This window comes from Alligator sinensis, unplaced genomic scaffold (assembly GCF_000455745.1).
Source record: "Alligator sinensis unplaced genomic scaffold, ASM45574v1 scaffold1166_1, whole genome shotgun sequence".
Lineage (NCBI taxonomy): Eukaryota > Metazoa > Chordata > Crocodylia > Alligatoridae > Alligator > Alligator sinensis.
The window spans coordinates 105,946-122,342 of record NW_005842631.1 but is presented as its reverse complement, the minus strand read 5'-3'; the positions used below and the strand labels follow the sequence as shown (position 1 = coordinate 122,342).

At 45.1% G+C, this 16,397-nt stretch overlaps 1 protein-coding gene across 1 annotated transcript in view; it reads left to right on the top strand.

Annotated features, from left to right (window-relative positions):
- Window positions 1–7: 7 nt before the first annotated feature.
- The window catches only part of LOC102369238 (sodium channel protein type 2 subunit alpha-like), a gene marked incomplete at its 3' end in the record, with an annotated part of 122,327 nt that continues 105,937 nt past the window's right edge, over window positions 8–16,397 (top strand). The window contains exons 1-2 of the mRNA XM_006033438.2: window positions 8–33; window positions 328–402. The remainder of the gene's footprint in view (window positions 34–327; window positions 403–16,397) is intronic.

Below are 16,397 nucleotides of genomic sequence, written 5' to 3'. Positions count from 1 at the left end.
GACATACCATTGTTCTGGTCTGAGCAATACTTGGTCAGTGAAAAATGAAGCATTTAGGAGGGTTGGGATTTTAACCTGTGACCTCCACCAGGGTGTGGAGTTATACACGGGCGGTGTCGGGTCCTCACATGGGGGAACGGCCAGAGATAGTAGTGAACACCCCGTTCTCTCACAGATTGCATTTATCTTTCCCTCTTTGGGAGCTTGTAACCATGCTTCAACTCCCAGGGAGCGAAAGAGTTCTCACTGTTGCTTATGGGGATGATACTGTACTGGATTGATGAAACAGCACTGCCCTGGCAGAATCATAACACTAATTTGCTTTAGGAACCCTACTGGTATAAAAGGATGGGGATAAGCGGTGGAGACTTGTGGATACAGCCTTCTTCTAGTTGTATTAAAGTGAGTACCATTCCACTACGCCTGTGTATAGGTATGATTTACAAACCATGTAATAACTTTGCTCCAACCTGTAATACACCCTCCCACCTGGTGGGCTTCACACCATCGCTGGAGAGTGTTGCCAGCCATAGGAATGGGAGGGGGCAGATTCTGCCATAAACGCAGTGGCTCAAGAGGCTGAACAGATGTAGAATGCATGATTGGGGGCACAGACTCAGGGACGTTGAGCTCAACGGGGTTCCCCTCAGGAAGTATGTAACAACAAACTCCCAAACGAGCAGAGCTACAACAATTACCTCCCCTCCCACAGTTAGCTATTCCAGCCTTCAGGTAGGGAATGTACCCAAATCTAATAACTGGTGCCACAGGTGCACTGACAGTTACCACCTTGCCAGTCAACTATTCTGTTTCTTCTACTCAGAGACCAGGATTTCATTTGCTCTGGGGTGGCGGGTTTCTTCCAGTATGAATACTGCAGCTGGACCACGTGAAGGTCATCTGAGCACATTTTCGGGGGATGCCCTTCAGGGTCCGGCTACTTGTTGAGGTCTTTAGGAGCAAGTTCATTGATATATGGGTAATAAGAAGGATAGTAGACATGCCCTACCCAGGAAACACAATAAGGCATAAATAAAAAGAGTACAGTTATAATAGTCCACCACTTCGTGGTGCCAGTTGATTCAGACCAGTGACAGAGCAGGACTTGTCTTCAGTGGCAGGCTCAATTAGGAATGGTTATGGCTGCATTTGTGGACAGATCCAATCTGTAGGAACAAGACAACAAGGAGCTTGGCTCCTGTTAGATGAATCTGACTTAAATACCTACCATGTATTATGCATACCTTTTGCTAATAGTGTCCCCTCCTGTTTATCTCCCTGAGGATGCTTCACTACTACCTGATCTCCTGCCTGGAGCTTTCCTGGGTCACCGCCCCTATGTCACTGTACTGCTGGCTTGCGGGGACCACACAATCGAAAGGCCTGCTGCATAGGGCTACCTCCTGGATGGGGTTGGTTATTGGCCCAATTGTTAGCTCGATCCAGGTGCAAGTCCCAGTCTTTAAGAGCCGAGCCCACAAATTGCATTTGAGGATGCTATTGGCTCGCTCTACCAATCCGTTAGACTGCGGATGGTATGGGATGTGATATGTCCATAACATGCTATGTTTCGTGGTCCAGTCGTACACAAGATGATTGCAGAAGTGAGGGACATTATCGCTCTGTAGATTTATAGGTGGTGGATACACAGCTAGCAGTGTTTCCAGTGCTGCACAAGTGTCCTGGGCTGTAGTTCTCGCTGAAGGTGCAGGTGAACGTTATCCTTGTGATTACTTCTATGGCTACGAACACGTACTGTTGCAACATGTCTTTGATGTTAATGGTTCCTATCCATGCAGGCTTATAACACTGGATGCTTTCTGTCAAGGCTGGTAGTGATGGGACGGCAGCCATCAAGGGGTTAGTATTGGCATTCAAAGCTCAAAAGTCAATAGTCAGCTGCCACTCTCTATTTGGCTTACGCACTAGCCACACTGGATTGTTATACAAAGAGTGGGTTTGGATAATCGTCTCATTTTCTAACTGCTGGCTTATGATACGCTGGATAGGTTGTGTGGCCTCGGGGGGGGAGTTTGATACTGGGGTCTGTGTACTGCTTTCATGGGAGGCAGGGTTAGTGGGATCATGCTACATCGAGTTACAGCTGTTATAGCTGTTTCTTCTGGTTCTTGGTGAGGCACTGCACACCCAAACTGCCAATTCTCTTGCTCAAGGGCAAACCGCTGTCCTCTTCGTACATTAAGTCCCAGTAAGTTTGTTCTCTAAGTATTACTGCTGCCGCCATTACCTTAGAGCAATTGGGTAACGTGAAGGTTGCTTGGACCAGATGTCCTAGTTGTCTGGTGCCTCTCAGTCCAATTACTTGATAAGGGGTTCCTTTCTCCCCCTTCCAATCTGCAGAATCTAAAATTCAGATCTGGGCACCCGTGTTTAATAGCATATCAATTGACTTTTTACTTTTACCTAATTGAATCTGTTCAGGTATCCAAATTAAGGGGCCAATATTAACTTTAGATACTGCTCCCCAGCTTGCTACTTCCCCCTTTGTGGCCCCTTTCTTTGGAGGTTGGGCCAGCTGGACTCCCTAGGCCATGTGATTGGGGGGGGGGGGTGTAAAAATTCCCCACATGTGCCTGGAAAATGTTGACAGTTTTGCCCTCAGGGCAGAGAATCCCTCTGGTGACACTGTTGGTGGTGCAAAAGGCTCTGCTTTTGGTCTTGCCCTTTTGGTACAGTGTTTAGCCTACAGCCCTCGCAAGACATTCATGGGCAGTCTATCAATTTGCACTTTATTGAAACAGGCAGCTAACAAGTCTTTCCACATTTTTGCTTGTGGAGTCTTGGGCTGGCCTTTCCCGGCTTTTCTCAAAAATTCGGGGGGGATCAGGGGGTTTATCTTTCGCTGAGGCCACCGCCATGGCCTTGGCAGTTTTCATTGGCTTGGTAAGCCTTGGCTTCTGCAAAATGGGTAAAACCTGCACTAATCGCCGGATTGCATCTCTTACCAGGTGATTCACCGCCTGTGGCTCCAAGGCCAACAGGGCTGATGTGCACTTTGTGGGTGCTTGTCAGCAAAACCTCCTCCACAACGGTGCTGTCATGACTTCTGCATCTGGCGTATGAGTCCAAACTGCTGCACGGATGATTTCAGTTAGTGCCAACTCATACAAGCAGCGGACAGCCTCCTCTAAATTGGCCCATGCCCGAGGGGCAGGATTAAGCTCTTTTTCCATATTACCATAACTGGCTACAGTGGCTTAGAGCGCAGCAGAAAACAAAGTAACATTTTCATCACCTCCTGCAAACTGATTTAACTGGAGCTCAGGGCACAGAACAATTTGTGCTGTTTTGTCCCTACTCACAGATATAACAGAGGCTTCTTCACTATACATTTGAACTAGCTAGTCTATTACTGGCTCTCCTGGCTTGTTCTTTTGCTGCTTTTGAATATTTTAAATCTTTGCATGGGTAAAGGAATGCAGCTGTTTGGGGATTCCCTCCTTGCAGCCCTGAACGAGTTATCACCATGGGAAAAACTTGGCTGAGTTCCTCCCTCTGGGCAGGAAGTCCTGGCTAGGTTCCTCCCTCTGGGCAGGGACATACGGGGGTGGTTCTGTACCAGGCTCATCATCAATCTCCTCCTCTCCATCAATCTCCTCCCTTTGATCTTCCCAGAGCTCAACTACTGGTTTATAGCTATACAGAAACTTATGGAAGGATGGCTCTACAGCCTGTGCTAACTCCGCCCTCTTCTGGAGGGAAGTGGCCACGCGTGCAATCATAATTTTTCCTTCTCTCCGTTCTAAAGTTTCCAAGTGGCTCTGCGTAGCTTGCACAGCCTTGCATGCCACACTGTTGGAATCTTTCACGTCTTTTAACTCCTTACTTAGTGGGGTGACCTTTTTCCGGAGCTGGGCATTGTCTTTGGCCCCTAACTGCTGGCATACGGCCAGCAGCCATGATAGGCATCCCTTCTTGGGCTTGCCACAGGCAGCAGCAGCAAACCTAGCCCAGTGATTGGGTACAGTTCCCGGATCACTCCAGGCAGGTCTGAACCTATCCTTACTCCACCTGGGATTCTCCATCCCTGTCACTTCCTTAAGCAAAGCCACCAACGGGGCCCATGCAACTCCCTCCATTCTGACCTTTCCATGCACCTCCCTCCATTCCACCCTTTCTCTCCAAACCAGAGCCTCTCAATCCTGTTCCTGATGCCATATTATGTCCCAGCCGCCTGTGGAGGGTTTGGGATTGAGAGTATGGTCGGGGGTAGAAAGGTAAGAAAGGTTTATTGACTTAACAAAAACACAACTACGCGTAGTAACAAGACAAACAATGACAGACAAGAATAATTTGTGTCGGCAATTTATCGGCAGTCCTCTCCGATGCCTGATGTATGACAAGTTTCTCTTTCCACAAAGCTCAGTGAAGTCAGGCATCCCCAATTAGCGCTGTCTGAGAGATACCGGGAAGGACCCTGGTATTCAGTCCTTGGGCTTCTCGAGATCCACGGGCCCACTGATCCAGGTCAACAGCTAATTAATCTTCAGCTAATTAATCTTTTTCACAGAGCTGTATCTTCCTTCTGAATGATTTCTGGATGTTTTAGCCAATTTATAGCTTCTGAACTGTACTGATAACTTACAGTCACTCAGATTCTTTTTACTTCAGCTGTCCTTAGACTGACCAATAGCAGTACAAGCCTTGCATTCCTTTTGATAAGGTTAATTTTAACTACACCACAGGGCCTTACTACTTCAAGGCTTTGCTAAATTTACTAGGCCTTACTTTATACAAAGCCTTACTACAGCTTAAACTTCTAATTAGGTTCTTAGCAACAACGTATAGCTTAATATCTAAACAAATACAGAAAAAGACAGTCTAATCTTCATAGAGCCTTCAGCAAGCATCTTTATCACACAGACATAATTTTCAGTTGTCACAAAGGGCTACTGCCTTGCTGCAGGCCCCTGACACTCTGCACTGCTGCTCACTCTGAATGGTGAATTCCAGTAGGCGATGATCGCTATTGCCAAGGTGTTCAAGAACCTGGAGTCCCCTCACCAGGTCGTCGCCTGTGGCCAGGACTAGGGCCAGCAGGGCATTCCCCCTGGTGGGACTGTGCATCTCCTGGGTTAGGTGGAGGTCTTGTATCTCAGCAAGGAACCTATGTGAGCAGTCAGACCTGGCTGACTGTTCCTCCCAGCAAATGTCCAGGTAGTTTAGATCATCCATGATGACCACATCCGTTGACTTAAGTGCCTCTGTGAGCTGATCCAAGAAGTCCTGGTCCAGCTCTTCCCCCTCTGGTTGGGTGGTCTGTAGTAGACCCCCACTGTTAAGTCCCTTTTCCCGTGACCCCCTTGTATTCTGACCCAGAGCACTTCAGTCTGCTCCTCCTCTGACCTCATCCTGTTAGTTGAGGACATGCATTGCTCTTTGACGTAGAGTGCCACACCCCCACCTTTCCTCCCCATTCTGTCCCACCTGTATAGTCTGTAGCCCCTAATGTTGACCACCCAATCGTGGGTTGAATCCCACCAGGTTTCAGTGAGCCCTACTATGTCTGGGTTTGTACTAGCTATCCGGAGGGCGAGTTCCTCCTGCTTATTCCCCATACTTTGAGCATTAGGGTAAAGGCATTTAAGGCCTCCTATTGATGTATGCACCCCCCTCCCCACAATTCCTAGGACTATCTGGACCCTTGTCACTTACCTGGGTACTTCTTGTGCTCATCACGTCTTGGCTGGGAGGTGTCCTCCTGTGGTCCCATCCCCTGGTAAAGTTAGTTTAAAGCACAAGATCTGTACAAGATCAGCCAACCTGGAAGAAAAGACATGCTTGCCTTTAGGGGAGAGGTGAAACCCATCCCACCCGAGCATGCCCCCTGCATGAAAATGCGGGTCGTTGTCCAGGAACCCGAGGCCTGCCTGGTAGCACCAACTCCGAAGTTGCCCGTTTACCTCACTTATGCAGGCCTCATGTTGCCATCCGCATCTTCTTACTGGGAGAATAGAGGAGAATACCATCTGTGCTCCCATCTCCTTGAGCTTGACCCTGACCCCAAGGTCTTGTAGTTCTTTGTGATGCGGTCTGGGTTGCCCCTGGCCGCGTCATTCATTCCCACATGGATTAGGACCATGGGGTACTAGTCTGAGGGTCTAATGAAGGCTGGGATCCTCTCTGATATATCCTGAATCTGAGCCCCAGGCATGTACCAGACCTCCCATGCCATGGGGTTGGGTTGGCAGATGGGACCCTCCATTTCCCTCAGGATGGAATCTCGGATGATGAGGACACAGCGTTTCTTCCTCCTGGTGTTCCCTCTGCACAGTTTGTGTCGTATGTGGAGTGGCATTGTCTCCCCTGGAGACATCCTCTTTGTCCTTCTCCTCCAAGGCTGCCAGGGCCTCGTATCTGTTTCCGAGTTGTGCCTGAGGAGCCTCCACCACTCTAGCCTGACCAGCCCTGGTTCTGGTGGGCACGTTCTGCCACTCCTCTGTTGTGCATCTCTCCTGTGGGGTCTGTACACAGGAAAACTAGTCCTGCAGTGAATGGAAATAGGTGTCAATCTCATCGTCTGCAGCCCTGATCCCCTGTAGCCTGCTCACCTCAGCCTGGAGCTCCCCCACCTGCACCTCCAGGGTCCAAAGTCGGGCACAGGAGGGGCAGGTGAGGGAGCCAGCAGATCCCTCTCCTACCACTGGTCTCTGGGTCCCTGCCAGGCCACCCCCACAAACAGGGGGGCAGGGGGCTTCCAACCCCACCATGAGCTCTGTCTGGGTGGAGGCCTCAGAGGAGCCAAGGGTAGGTGGTGCCACCAGGGCAGGACCCCTAGCAGCTGCGCTCTGAGTCCTTACCATGTCTGTGGAGGTGTGAGTCTTCCTCTCTCTTGTTGGAGGCTCCTTCTGGGTTACTCCTGCATTCCCGCCTTGCATGAACACTGGTGCACCCTTACAGAGTGCACCTGTTTGTGCACTTTGTTCACGCGTGGCTCGGGAGTGCAGCTCCCTGCTGGCTCAGTTAAGAGGGATGGGGGCTCCCCCTCCAGATCCTCTACAGCTGTGCAGGCTTCCCTGCCCCACTTACCTTTCAAGGATCCACCGCTTCTGCCTCTGCCACCGCTGACAAGTACAGGGGGCACACGTGCACCCACTCTGGACTCAAGCCCCAACAGTGAAAGTGGCAAAGGCAGAGGCTTCTGGTTAGGAGGGGCAGGGGTTGGAGGGAGCTGGGGGTGGGGCGGAGCTGGGCTGGCCTTGCTACTGAGTTCTGCCAGCTTCCTCTGGGTCCTACTGTCCATGGCTCCTGTCATCTTTGACAGGTAGCCAGGAGCAGATAAATACTAATTTTCTAAACTTTTTAGGTGCCCCATGGGCCAGATAGAATGGCCTGGCAGGCCGAATCCGGCCTGTGGGCTGTATTTTACCGGCCCCTGGCTTATGATGTTTGTTTTAGTTATCCAGAATGCCCATGCAATATGTTTTGTCCACATATACTGTATATTGCATAACAGTTTTCATTTGAGAACTTACTTTTTTTAATATTACAGATTTCATTTATGAACAATAAATGCAGAGAGAATGTTACTGTGGAATGAGTCTAACTTGGGGATATGCAGTATCAACTTTTAAAATGCTGTGTTTTTTGTTTTGTTTTAATTTATAGTTTTGGAGTAACCAGTACATTAAGAAGAAGGGCAAATAGCAAGAACATGCCTGACAGTTAAATTGGGTATATGTTTGCTTTGTATTTTTAGACCAACACTGCTAGTGAATCTGCCATTGCAGATTTTATTTATTGTATTTATTTTTATTTCTTATTGCTTTATTTAATTGTTGTAGTTAAACATGTTAGATAAACTTGTGTGTGTGGACAAATAATCATCCAGTATTTGAAATTGTGGGATGTGACTGTAGTAGTTGAAAGGAAAGGAAATAACCTTTATTAAAAAAATTAAACCCTATTGGTTTCTGAAAGTTTAGAGGTTATCTCTGCAATAAGAGTTATGAGTTAAATTATGGTAATGGAGTATTGAGATGGGGGTTATAGGGAAACTGTCAGAAATGTTGTTGATAGTAGGGGAAGAAAGGGTTTATGTACAAAGGGGTCCTGTGTTGAGGAGGTATGTTTAATCCTTGAGTCAAGAAACTCTGCTTGAAAGATTTCTGAGAGCAGTGGAAGCAGCCCTTAAAATATTAGAGATTAGCTTTCAGGGCCCAAGCTGCTTTACCTCCTACTTCCTATTTTGCTCTATATCCCTTATCATACTAGTGGTCTCTACCATAGTGCTTTTCTTCACACCTACTGACACACTTACTTTCCCTTGTGTGTAATTTTCATTGCTGTTTACTGTTGTCCAAGCCATATAAACTGCCCATCCTATCTATATGTTACCTTCCAGCAGCTGCTGTTCATTGTGCTTCCAATTCTCATGCTGCAGCCTTCCAGGAATTACTGTACTCACTATGTGCCTCTCTTTATGTACATAGCTTTAATTATGAGCAGCTGAAACAGTAAATACGGTGCAGAAAGATTGGAAGTAAAAAACAGGAAGTGTGGGATTACTGCTGGCAGACTTGATGCCTGTAGCATCTGAGTGAGGTCCAAGTGGCTGCAGACGTGGATGGGTTAGGAGACAGGCTTGACTTCAGGTTGTGAGGCTTCCAGGTTTGGGTGAGACTGCTGCTGAATGTTTGAGTCTAGGGGCTTTCAACGTGGGTGGGTTGGGTTGGAGGACAGCCCTAATGAGCAGTATAGACTTACCTCTTTTCTGTAGGTCAGTGGTTCTCAACCTTTCTGTCTTAAGGCACCTTGTGTTCAAGATCAAGATGCTCCTTGGAAACAGTTTTGAATAATTTATCCTGTTTACACTGTAATTTCTTCCAATGTTGAAAAATTCTCTGCATGACATGTCTAAGTGAACTAAGCGAAAATGTTGGAAAACTATGCAACTTCTTTTATTAATATAAATCTAAATGCCTAGTGCTGAATATTACACTTCCAAAGTGTACTTTTAAAATTAATTTTAACCCAAACTAAATGCTAGATACACTTACATCCATTCTGCATTTGGAGATATGTTTAATTATTGGAGGATCCACAGTATTTTTCTCCTTTTAAGGAGATTTAAACTGTACTTTTAGATGGAAAAGCTCAACTTGGTTTTGATTTCTTTTCAAAACGCTGTTTCCAGATAATCAACATAATCCTAGCTGAAGTCTGAAAGCACCTTTTCCAGCTAACAATTTGGGCACGCTAAAAATCTTCTGAGGGTTTACTATAACATGACAAAAGAAATCGGCATATACTAATCAACTTTTAGAATCAGGCCCTAAGCGTATAGTTGTATTGAAGTTTGCTTTGTTTTTTGAAAAAGACACTATGAAAACAACATGATTTTAAGTTTCAATTCAGAGCATACAGCTACTTATGGTGGGTGTTTAATAAAGCTTTAGAAAGTTTAGGAAATATTTTGTGGGTTCTGTAGCATAAAGAGGAGGGCGATCTCGTTGATTAAACAAATTTAACATAACATTAATTTGAAAATTATGAGAATTCATTTGCCTAGAATATAAACTATCCATGTATATTTACATTTAGTTTCCTTTATTCCCCTTCTGGATCTTAAGGATCTTAAGAATTAATTTCTGTTTGTTTCATGCTTTTCACAGCATCCAAACGGTGTTTTTTCCATTCTCTATAGTAGTGGTGCAATTGCTGGACCAAAATAGGAATAGCTGATTTGAATAAGCTTCTTCCCGGCTAAGCTGACAAATAACATGGTCATAAAGTTCCTTTACTGCACATTTAGCAGTAGAATTCTTTGCGCTTTTAATTTCTTAACAGACATTAACTAGGGAATAGAATGTACCTGCTTTCATGAAATGTGTCTAGCAAGTGGCCAGTTAGATATGGGTGTGTGCAAAGGTTCATTTCTAATGGTGGAATCTTTTTAGCGGTGGACGTTCAGTCTGCAACTGCCCCCTCTCTCCCACCCCTTGATCCTTCTCCAGACTAAGCTGATCCTGGTGTGGGGAAAGCATGGGCTGTTCCAGTTCTTAAGGGCCTGGAGCTGGGGTTAGCAACCCCTGGCGCACGTGCCGAGCATAGCATGCAAGGCCATTTTGCTTGGCACACCACTGCTAGCCCAAGCTCTAAGCAGCTGCTGCCAGCTATGGAGCCCAGGCTGCTCCCAGCAGGCATCTGGGAGGCTGCAATCCCTGCTGCAAGCAGACCAAGCTGGGAGGCTGCAAACAGCTGCTCCGGGCTCTGGCATGTTGGCACTCTGGCAAGGTAGACACTGTGGTCTTTTTGGCACTCCAGCCGAAAAACGTTGCCTACCCCTGGCCTAGAGCATTAGGGCAAAGCCATTTGGCTGCTTTTCACACTGGGGACTTTGGCATGGGTCAGCAGGAGGGGGCAGCATGGCTCCCTGTACTTGTCTTCCAGGCCTGGAAGCTGATCAGAGGCACTGACATGGCAAAGCCCCTACCCACTTCTCTCACTGGGAGCTTCAGAATAAGAAGTTGAGGGGGAATAGCTGGTATCTGCTCCTCTCCCTGCTTTCTCTAGCCTGGGGGTGACTCCAGTCTCAGGAAGGCACAAGAACCTTTCCTTTGGCGCCAGGGAGAGAAAAGAAACTTGCAGTATCCTTGAAGAAAAGAAACTCCCCTGGGACTGATTTCCAGCTGGTTTGCCAGGCTGTTTGGAGCAGCCATTTTTGCTCCAGGAGAAAAAGACATGTTTTGTTCCGAAAGAACAGTGATCCTTCTGGTACAAACTGAATGTCTGTACATGGCCAAGGTGTTAAGAGTACTGAAGTGTGGAAGCTTGGGGTTGAAGCTTGATTACTTATCAAAAGTGCCTCTCCAGAATTTGTTATCATGTAAACAAAAGCCAAAAATTGGGACCTGCATCATGTTATCCATTTTGGCAGATTATACTTTTATTTGGTATTTGTATAAGTGGAACTAACTGTATTAGGTTTCTAGCTATAGCACTGGAGATGAGAAACAGTGACCTTTGAAGGCTTTGCCTTCAGTACCTGAAATCTGTCAGCAAGGCTAGGAATTGTGGAGAATGCCCATTCCTGGAGGGGCAAGCTAAGTGATGTTAGTTTGCACATCATAAATAATTAAACATCATAAATAATTCTGCATTTGTAGAATCAGTGTTTATAGGCAGATGAACTAGCCACCAAAATCATTCATTAGTTAAGGGCAATGATTTTTTACTATGGAAGTGCGTGTGAGTGTACACATATATGTTTGTACATTGAACCCTTCACAATATTCTGGTCATTCAGTAAGATTCATGTGTTTTTGTGTGCCATGCTTCTAATTTCTTTTTCTGGGAGAGATTTCTCATCCTGATTACATGACAGAAATTGTTCCTTTTCTGCTGACTTATTCATTTTTTAATTATTTCTCTTGGTGATCTGAGCATCTAGAATAATTTAATTTATTTATTAATGCTGAGCACGAGTGTGTATAAAGAGCTGATGCTTGCTTTTTTGTTTTTCTTCTGAAGCTCTATTAAACTATAAATGTATTCTCAGCTGGTGATTTGAAATGAAGAGGGGGGAAATATATCCACCATGCCATTAACCTGCCGAACCCATTCACTATATGATCTCTTGTAATCTGACAGAAAGGCCTGCTCCCTCAAAGTGTTCTGTCAGACTGTGAATGCTGATAATTTCTATATCCTGGACAAACTTGTAGGACAGCGTTGCTAACATTTCAGATGATGTTTAATGTAAATATTTGCATGAGTTCACACTGATGAATTAAGATGGAGGGTCTGGCATTGACAGACTATGGAAGTATCTGAATGCATAAAAATAATCAGTGAGGGCAGTGTATGTAGCATGCTGGCAAGTGTTTTTCTTACACTGGTTTGAAGTCTTTCTTTTGGGTATTTCACTCTAAATTACAGTTACAATGTAGCCTAATAATTGTTGTGGGTTAATTTTTAATCATTTAATCCAAAATCTGCTGACACTAAAGACATTTGACATGTTAAATACAACTTGTTCCATTTGTACAAATCCAAAATTGTTTCCAACAATGCCTTTTGAGTTGCATTGCACTTATCAGAGCTGATCACTGTGTGGTCTTCTGGCATGTTAGTTTCTACTAATATAGTGCAAGACATAATTATATCTTATAATCATATATTTTATATTATAATAATCCTGAAAGCATTAATAGTTCTGTTACCGGTCATTTGAATGCTGTGTAGGTATCTCATGTTGCCTTTTCTGAAATTCATTGTTGTTGTAGGTTTTATGCAAGTCCCATATGAGATAAATAGTGCTACTAAGAGTCACAATTGGAAAAATCTTCAGAAGCTTTCTTAATTAAATGTTTTTTTTTCACCAGACCTAAAGAAGAGCCTAAAGGAAACATTTAAACTTCCATGTTGCGTAATATATCCAGAGATTCAAGGTAATGAGAGGAAGTCAGTCTCAGTCTAATGGTCTGTCTTTCCCTCTTTAGATTAGTACTTGCCTAAATTATTTATTTCTTCTGCATGGATGATTAGTAGTACATTGTGTGTGTGTGTGTGTGTGTGTGTGTGTGGTTACACAAGTGTAAGCCTTCTGCAAGGCACCAGATGGCACTAGCAAGGATTGGGTTCAAATTTAGGGGTTTACAACAACATTACAAATTTAGCTTGAGCCCCAACCCAGAAACCTGAGAAAATGAAATTTTAACTGGGTGTTCTAGTGTAAACACATTTCCCACACACAAGTAAATATTAAACTAAAACATGGTTTATTGAGCGGGGGGGGGAGGGGAGGGGAGGGGAGAGGAAGGCAACTGCTTGAGGCCAGATCAGAACCCTGGATCCAGCTGGTTCCAAACGGGAAATCAGGCCAAGTCATCCCTTGAACAGGCACCACCTGCAGCAAGCTAAGAGCTGCACCCTAGTCCCACTTGGGCTGAGTGAGGCAATTGGAGAAGCCAGTCCCCTGAAGCCCCAGGCAGCAGGCCTTGCCTGCTCTAGCTCTTAAAAGTCAAGCTCAGCCTGCAGTATCCTTGTTTTGGCAAAGATGCAGCTTCTTGTTCCTGACCTTACATGTGTTTCCTTGCTGGTTGTCTGGCTCTGACTCTGACTTCCGATTCTGGTAAGACCCTTGGCCTTTCCTGATTTCTGTTCTTGGCTCTTTATTCTAGTTCAATATTTGGTTCTGGCTTTTGGCTCCTGATCATGGGTTAACCCTCAGCTTGCCCTGTCTCTGGCTATGGCTTATGTCTCTGGCTATCCCCTGTTTTGAATTTGGCTATCGCTCCTAAATCCGGGTCTGATGCCAGCCCCTCCATACTCACATGTCCTCAGGGAGCTGATCTGGACTGCACCTGTGCTTCAGATGTCTAACCAGTAGGCAGGACTGCCTACTTCTGGTGTCCTGGTATCTCTTGAGATCACCTTTTTGGTCCTGCAGGGTGGGAACCACTCTGCCCTCACAGCCCTCAAACTCACTGTAGGTCCCTGAATCCCAGGAGATGGTCATCCATCTTCCACTGGCAGTTCAGTGGCTCCAGGCCATGGTAAAACAGCCAAAGGGGAAAAACCTTTAACAGGACCTGTTACCCTGCCTGGAGGAAGCCCTGGCCCAGGTTGGAGCCTGGTAAGTGTTGGGTGAAATCCTCCACAAAGAGAATAAAAACCTCAATTTTGATACCAGACCCCTCCATACTCCCAACTCCCTGGGGGACTGATCTGGACTGCAACCAGGCTTCAGGTATCTAACACCTGACACTAGACAAGACCACCCACATGTGTTCCAGCTGCCAGCAGGAGGGTTCAGGATTGAGAGTGTGGTCAGGGGTTGACAGTTTTATTGACTTAACAAAAAGGTTGACAGTTTTATTGACTTAACAAATGCACAACTATGCATAATATAACAAGGCAACAATGACGGACAATAACAATTTGCGTTGGTAACTTATCGGCAGTCCCCTCTGATGCCTGATGTATGACAAATTCCTCTTCTATAAAGCTCAGTGAAGTCAGGTGTTCCTGTTCTGTGCTGTCCGAGGGGTACCAGGAAGGACCTTGGTATTCAGTCCTTGGGCTCCTCGAGATCCACGGGCCCACTGAATCCAGGTCAGCAGCTAATTTCTAAATTAGTAGCTTCTCTTACAATGCTGCATCTTCCTTCTGATAATTTCCAGATGTGCTAACCAATTTATAACTTCTGAGCTACACTGTTGACTCACAGCCACTTACCACGAACTTTCCTTATGACTGACCAATAGCAGTACAAGCCTTTGCATTTTTCTGATAAAGTTAATTTTAACTGTGCCACTACATACAAGGCCTCACTAATCTTTTACTTTAATTAAACTGTTAGCGGCAACATGCAGCTCTATACATAAACAAGAAGAAACACCTGATCTAATCCTCACAGAGCATTCAGCAAGTACCTTAGACACACTTTTCAGCTGTTACACTCCACCCCTTGCTTGCTGAAGCACTGTGATAGCTGCAGTTGAGATGCTAAAGCTACATGTGCTACATCAGGGAATGGGGAGGAATTTTAAAATTTAACTTGCATAGCATGGACAGATTTATGACAACAACGGTTAAAACACTATTTAGCTGTTGCCACTAGGGCAATGCAGAGCACTATGATGCTTAAGATGGTTAGCCAAGTAGTTGAGGTGATACCTGGTGACATGCGAACAGTGCAAATCACATCATACCATTTATATGGCTTGGGCACGTTGACAGCTAAACTGATGATCTGCCTACCCTCCTGAGCAAGGAGGGCCAATTGAGTTTATTGCTGAGCTTTTGCTTTAAGGTGTTGCAGCTTATTTTTTACTTTATTTCAGTCTTTTAACTGTGGCATGCTCACATCTGATACCCATCAGGTAGGTATCATAAAGTTGAGAGTTAGGGTCTTAGAAGAAATTTTTGGCTATTTTAGGGCAATAGTACGGTTACTTAATTGCAGCAGAGCAACGGCTTTACTTTTAGCTTTTAAGCAACACGAATTCAACAAAGCCTAGGTGGTACTATTTTTATACAGTAAGTGACTTGGTTCTTTCCAACAAATACGTTGCCCTATTGTCATTAATGTAACCAGATTTGCCCATCACTTCGGGGTGTGCTCATTTATTAGGGATAAGTTTCTAGGGTCTTGGTAATTCTATCAATGTGCTGCTTGTGTTACTTGTGTTTCTATACGGAGCTGTATATCTCCCTTCTGCAAGTCCTCACTCCCAATGGAGCTATCTTGCAGGACTCCGTTTCAATGGGGCTGGGTTCCTCCAGTTACCAAGTTAGTCATATACACACAAACACACACAGATTAACATGACACACCTGACCTAGCCGGGTTGATCACTATGGACAGACTGACACCCTCATATGCCAAGAATCAATTAATCAGAGCAGCAATATACTGCAGTCAGACACAAGCACACAGTTAAACAGAATAACTCTGAATCCAGCTGGGTGTCCAGCTGACACCCTCATGGGCCAGGATTCAGTTCATTAGGAGCCAAACTGGGTCAATCAACAAGCCGATTCCTTTGTGTGTGTCAAACTCAGCACATCCTGATCTTTAGATTCTTGATGGATGGGCAGACCCCACAATATTTTTGGTCTTCACAGGAATCTTTAGCTTAGGTAAAAGCATTGCTGCAGAGCAAGTGGGGAAGGAGAAGTAGAGAAGGAAAAATATACCCAGTTACTACCAGTTTGACTATAAAAGTTATTTATTGCTAAGTATATGAAATGTATTATGGTACTAGTAGTAATAGACATGCAAAGGAAAACAAACACAAATAATTACAATGCTACCCTGGTTTCACTAAGTATTTGGGGAAACTTAGCTCAAGCTTAACTAATACAGTTCAGGTTCAGAAATCTATGCCTAAAGAGTAAAGAGAGAGACAGAGAGCTGGGATCTCGCCAGTCCAAGGCACTCGGGTTTCAATGCTGACAGGTAAAGTTCTTAGCACAATCCTTGAAGGGAGACAATCTGTTTCTTCCAGCTTCTCGAGAACAACAGTGGATGGTGTCAGAGAGACTTCTGCTTTTGAAGCACACACACAATTTGCTGCTTTTTTTACAGATTTTTATACCTTCAGTTCAGCTTCTTCAAAGCATTCTTAATAGTGTAAATAATTGTCTTTTCTATTGACAAGGGGTTATCTGGAATTGTCATCTGGTTCCATCTTGCATGCAAATGAGACCTAGGGCAGTTGTTTCACTCTTGCACCCTTATCTGGAGGTTGGCTATTCCTTCAGTGTTTTTCTGGGATTTATCCAAGTTCCATACATTCATAGCTGAGTTAAGTCCATCCCAAAGATAACCTGGAGCATCTCTTCATCTGTGGGACTTAACTGTATTCATGGAACGGAAAATGATTGGCCATTTTCATTTAAGTAACCCTCCAGCTCAATGGGCTCCT